Genomic DNA, 6,679 nt, shown 5'->3' with positions numbered 1-6,679 from the left:
ATCTGTGAGATTTGATCCCCCCCCACCCCTTTGAAAAAAAATATTGGATGTCTGTGCTTACATTATCCCCTATAACTTTTTAAAAATTAATTTAGGTCCTCACTAACAAATTAATACTATACTTATTCATTCCTACTATAGCTATATATTTTTTCCCTGCACAAAGCCGTACTAAGGTACGAAAGCCGGATAGGCTCATTTCTGAGAAGATAAAAAAAAATTAACTCGTTATAACGAGTTAATTATCTCGTTATAACGACTTAGTTATCTCGTTATAACGAGTTAATTATCTCGTTATAACGAGTTAAAAACTTTAAAGTTGATATATGTAATGTTGTGAGATGTGTATTGTTTCTTTATGTATATAATTAGTAACATTAAGTTTCTTGAACATTCCAGAGTGGTCAACATGTTTGGTCATTTTATCTAGAACATTCTTAAATTTTGTGTATGTCCAGATTGTTCCAGTGATGTCATGTTTTAACAATTTCTAGAATATTCTAGATTTATATTACTGTATAATACCCTGTCAATTCGATGCATAGATATACTTTGTCGTATAAGCACTATTGAGATATAACTGGGATATATATTTTCACTGGGACATTGTGTGCAGCAACGGACACTCTGATGTGTGTATTTTTAGATTCTTGCTAAGTTTGTACTTTATGTTTCATATACTTATTATATATTACTGTAAATAAATTATTGTTAAGTTTAAATTTTGTTATTGATCTTTGCTGGTATTTAGGGTTATTCTGACCCATAACAGTAAGTAATAGGAAGTATGGCATATAAAATCGAGTCGATCAAGTTTGTTTAAAGTGTGTATGATAAATATTTCATTGAAAAACAGCAAACTAGTTTTGTTTTGTTTTTTTTTTCCGAGGCGTTGTGTCTGTGATTGTAGTTCGTTTAATTATAAACGATGCAGTTGATTTGTATTGTTTTACTCAAAAAACCAAAGACAAATACGTGTACGTGAACCTTATGACTGCCTCGTGATGTTGTGTTATGAGTGGACAGTAGCCCCCGAATTTTACGCGGGCCCATGACCTAGTTGCTGATGTCTCCATACCCCCCTTCTTCAAAACATTTCTGACTCTAAAAATAATATATATCACACTGTAAGTGTATATAAGATATGTTGCGTAACTAACGCCTGCCTTAGCTTGTCATTATAATGCATTAATTAAGAAATTAGACATTGATTATGGAAGCTATAAGGTCATCCAAAAGTTAAACATATATTAAAAAAAAAATAGTGTGTTTTATCGGAGAAAGTTGTTATATTTAAATTGCAAAACTTTGAAGCAAGTACATTTGGCCATATATTTTTAATAGTGTGTACTTAGAGACGTTCACGTATAAATGTGTAAATGTGTTCGATTAAAAGATTGCTATTTTTATCAGATTGTGATTATTGACGGCAAAATACTTGTAGTTCGAACAGGATTAATATAATCAAAACCATATTGCAAATTATATTTGCATCTCTTTATCAATTTTAAAGTTAAGTACGACTGAAAATTATCAACTAAACTTCAATGGCATTAAAACTACAGCCATTTTTAATTCCTATATTGCTATTAATTTGGAAATAAAAGGGCAACTTATTATTTCGTTATAACGAGTTAAATAATTAACTCGTTATAACGAATTCCATGAAAATACTTTATTTTCTAACTAACTCGTTATAACGAAAGTTAAAGTTTATGATCTCGTTATATCAAAAAATCAGATTTACTAACTTGAAGTCGTTATAACGAGACTTCAATGGCATTTTTTAATTCCTAACTCGTTATAACGGGAAAACTAACTCATTATAACGAGATAACTAACTCGTTAATTAACTCGTTATAACGAGATAACTAAGTCGTTATAACGAGATAATTAACACGTTATAACGAGATAAATAACTCGTTATAACGAGAAAAGTTATAACGAGATAACTAACTCGTTATAACGAGATAATTAACTCGTTATAACGAGATAACTAAGTCGTTATTTTACAAATATGGACTCAATGTAGGTCAATATGCATTTATAATGACCCAGGATGACAGATATTGACCGAAGATACATGTAGTATATCGACCGAGGGCGTTATGTTATAACGTTATGTTATAACGAGATACTAACTCGTTATAACGAGATAAGTAATTCGTAATAACGAGATAAAACTAAGTCGTTATTAAGACATAATTAACTCGTTATAACGAGATAATTAACTCGTTATAACGAGATACTAAGTCGTTATAACGAGATACTAAATCGTTATAACGAGATACTAAGTCGTTATAACGAGATAATTAACTCGTTATAACGAGTTAAATATTTTTTTTTATCTTTTCAGAAATGAGCCTATCCGGCTTTCGTACTAAGGAATTGGAAAGGTTTGATTTTTTATTTTTCCTGTTGCCATGGGAACAGGAATCCATAGCAACTAATGAAATAATCACCAGTTTCAGTTTGCAGACGCATTCCTGCATGACTGTCAAAAAATTTCAAGATCATATTCCTGGCAAAGCTATTTTTATGCATAAATATAATGTCTATTCAAAAGAAGATTTATTCGCATTTTTGAACAAATATTGGGTTTTTTGATAATCGAAAAAAAAAGATGTTTGGACAAATATATTTTTCTAGAGTTTTGATATATCAAAAGGCACATTATAAATAACAAAATTCCACTGGAATAACTTCTGTTGCAATTTGTTTGAAGTTTGGGTGTTTTTGAGTTAGATTGACTGGACTAACTGAAATTGCTCTCACATTTGATCCTGTAATTATCTTATAACTGAATTATTAATAATAATGATTTAACTTCATAAGGTAATTAACACGACATATCTATGCTGCGATTGTTAAATCTATAAAAATAATTTTAGTGAATTAATATGCATCTGTTAGACAATTTTGAAATCAAGGGGCCCGTTTTACAAAAGAACTTACACCTAAGACCAAAATTAATTCCGCGATTTTATTCTTCTTGAAAAGATATAGAATGTTTTACAATGAAATCTTAGAAATATGGAGGTCGGGACACCAGATCCAACTGGTTCTTTGTTTACAATAATTGTTATAAGTATACAAAAATTACTTTTTCAGCCTTTAATTACTATCGTAATACTTATTGAACAGTTTCATGCGTTTAGTTGAAATATTGAACATTATTTTTACAGACTCAAAATTAAAATCCACAGCCATGTAAGACCATGAAAAACACATTAGCTAATTTTCTTTCCGATCCGACGTCACATTTTTTGTAAAAGTGTCTCTCACATCCTATGACTTACACTATATAAATGAAAAATGTCAGCTATGGTACTTTTCTGACCAAAAATTATACACCGTGCAAAATGTTACCGGGGGTAGAGAGAGAATACAGGCACGTAGAATTGGTGTGCCCTCCCCACACTTTTTTTCCAAACATTTCCTTATGTTTAAAAAATCTTCATTGAAAGACCACCGATTTGCTAACCCTCTTTTTCACATTAAAGCCAATCAAGGGTCAAGTCGTCTTGTATTATTAGTTACATAGTCTTTTAGTGACAGGGTATGGGATGATACCTGGTTAGTAAATTTCATACCTGGCGAGAAGCCGAGTAAAATTTACTAACCAGGTAATTTCACTAAAAGACTATGTAACGAATTTACAACCGATGAACATTTAAAAGAATCTGAAGTTTATAAATGGTTCTCTGCTTAATCCTTCATCAGGCTTATACTGTGCCTATTTTGAAAGTCACGTTTGTGTTTGTGACGTAATACATCGACCGGGTATAGATTACAACTGACCATGAATATTTACAACTGACCGGGTATATTTTGCCTTCACGTGACAGACTTCAACCAATCGTAAGCCAGGATTTCACGGAAAAATCAACAAGGTGGGGTAAGAATAAAACTTGGTACTGAAGGAAGTGTGACCTACATCCCCTTCCTCCAACTAACTAGGAGTTTCGATTTTTTTTCTCTGGCTTGCCCCCCCCCCCCTTTCAAACACGATGGCACGTCACTAATTATATTTAATACTATTGACATGTATGTATGTGAAGACATTCTTATTCTACTTTTTTATTTTAATAAGAGGAGGTATTGACTTGTTAAATAATATTGCAAGGATAAATAATCTATAAAAACATGTTATATCTGTTAAAAAAATACATTTTTTTTGAACAATCAATTCAGCTTTGAGGTCTTGTATTAAATTATTTGATAATTGGATATTGTTTGTTAATCAGTTGTTTGTCCTGTTCAGACCAAAAATACAGGGAATATACTGTTTTCCCGCCGTATTTATACAAACACTAAACGACACGAGATGTTTTATTTAGATTCACTAGAGTTCAATCAGTCATGCGCATATTTAACACTAGTGCGACACGGGTTGTCTTAATCGAATACACTCAGGAAGTCCCCTATTGATTTTGATGTCAAAAGGTAATGTTCAAGGTCCTAAATTTATACATTCTGTCTTTGTGTAATACTATCGTTTTCGGGCGATATTTCAAGAAGATTTTGAGCTTTTGCAATGTAATTTTAATATAAACTAAAACTCCCTTAAGCTTGGACCTCTCTCACACCTCTCAAAGTGTCCCGCCCCGTTTGTTTTATTAGTATTTATTGTATTACATGTCGCTATTTTTAGCACAGGGGCATGAGGAGAGTTATAACGTATAAAACAGGTTCTCCTCGGACTTTATATTCTTATTACATCTGTTAGAACTGTTTGATAAAGGCTAAATGAGACCCCATGCATTGTGTAAAATTTTGACAATATCGAACTCGAATATATACATGTATGTGATTATGTTTGTATATAATTTTCGTAGTTTGAAAGCGGTTCCGTGGTCTAGTGGTATGTCCTTAGTTTCTTTTGTGAGAGGTCCCGGCTTCGAATTACGTTCTTTTTTCTTTTTTTCCCCGAAATACTTTTTTTACTAAATGATAGCCATATTGGCATATATTTGTTTCAGTATTCATTTAATAATTCTAAAAATTCAGTCAGAGGGAACCGTACTCCCCCTCCCTCCGAACTGCGCATAGTTTACTTTTTCCCTAAGCGGGGGCAGTCTGTTAGCTTGTTTGTTATTTATTTTTGCATTAATTGTTCAAAGACGGGCTGTGTTTTATTGGTTCCTTTGCTCTGAAAAGTACACATTTAATTCCCGACCCCGCAAAAACTGTCTCGCCTTTTGCTAATTATTTTTCATTTTATCGAAGAATTTAGTAAGGCCTATTATTTGAGATTTGAAATAATTTAATAGTGACAAGGAACAAGGCCTATTGAAAAAAAAATTATGTAGCTTGCTGCACAAAAAAAAAAAAAAAAAAAAAAAAAAAAAAAAAAAACAAAGTTGTGTGCATTTCTTTACTCTGAAATATCATGTAAATAAATTGTGTTTATTTCCATTACGTAACTTCTAATTTGCTAACCTTTATCATTGGCCCATTATCTATAAATAATAATTTGATTCAGGGTCATCAGTTGGAATTCTACAGCAAGCACATGGAATAGTTATTATTTAAAAAAAATCTGAATGAGTACTGCTGACAATAATTATTAGAACTACCCAGAATACTTATGAAAACAGCTGAGAATATTGGTGAACAACTGAGAATATCTAAAAGAACTACTGAGAATATTTATGAGAAAAACTGAGAATATTTATGAGAACTTCTCACTGAGACTATTTTGTTAAAGATCTACTGAGAATTTTTTGGAGAACTTCAGGGAATAATTACAAGATCCATGAAAATATTTATAAGAACTATCGAGCATATTTTGAAAAACATTAGTCGGTATCAACTTCAGAAAAGATTGGCTGAAAATCTATGAAATCTGAAAATTTCATGAGAATATTTACAATTTACATGAACATGGTGAATTTTCATAATACATGCATTAAGATTTCTTAAGGTTTCGTCAAAGGTCAACATGTCTAAAAAATTATTTTTACAATAGCTCCAAAACTATGTCTGGTAAAAAGTCAAAACGTTTACAGTTTATAAATATATCATTTATTAATAGATAGAAGGTATCACTTGATAACAAATATTTTAAAAAAAGAATTTTTTTGGAGAAAAATTGTATCAGAAAATGTGCATATTTTAAAAAAAATGCACCTGCTTTATTTTGTCCTTTTTGTGAAAACCATCATTGCAGAAAAAATATATGTTTATCATTGAAGGGCAAGTTGGACGTGAATGGTCTCTGAAAGGCTGTTATTGAAAGCATGACATATATAAAGACAAGACCCCTATAGAATCCGCCATTTGCAATGTACTTTCACTTTCAAGTCTTAACATTTGGACAAAATAAACAGGGAAATCAACTTTCCAGAGACTATCCAAGTCCAACTTGCCCTTCATTGATAAACATATTTTGTTTCAGCAATAATGGTTTTCACTAAGAGCACGAAATTAATTAGGTGTATTTTTTGATAATATGTACATTTTTAAGAAAAAGTATTCTCAATTAATATTTGTTCCAAGTATTTTTTTATCAAGTGATACTTTCTATCAGTTAACCAATAGAAAATTGATAAACTGTAAAAGTTTTAACTTCATACCTCATATAGTTTTGGGGCTATTGTAAAAATAGATTTTTGAACATGTTGACCTTTGACGAAACCTTAAAGCATATTTTGAGGCATCCTTGAATATGGAATCA

This window comes from Saccostrea cucullata, unplaced genomic scaffold (assembly GCF_032062105.1).
Source record: "Saccostrea cucullata isolate Sc308-1 unplaced genomic scaffold, CSIRO_AGI_Scuc_v1 ctg5503, whole genome shotgun sequence".
Lineage (NCBI taxonomy): Eukaryota > Metazoa > Mollusca > Bivalvia > Ostreida > Ostreidae > Saccostrea > Saccostrea cuccullata.
Note: the sequence above shows the minus strand (reverse complement) of the source record.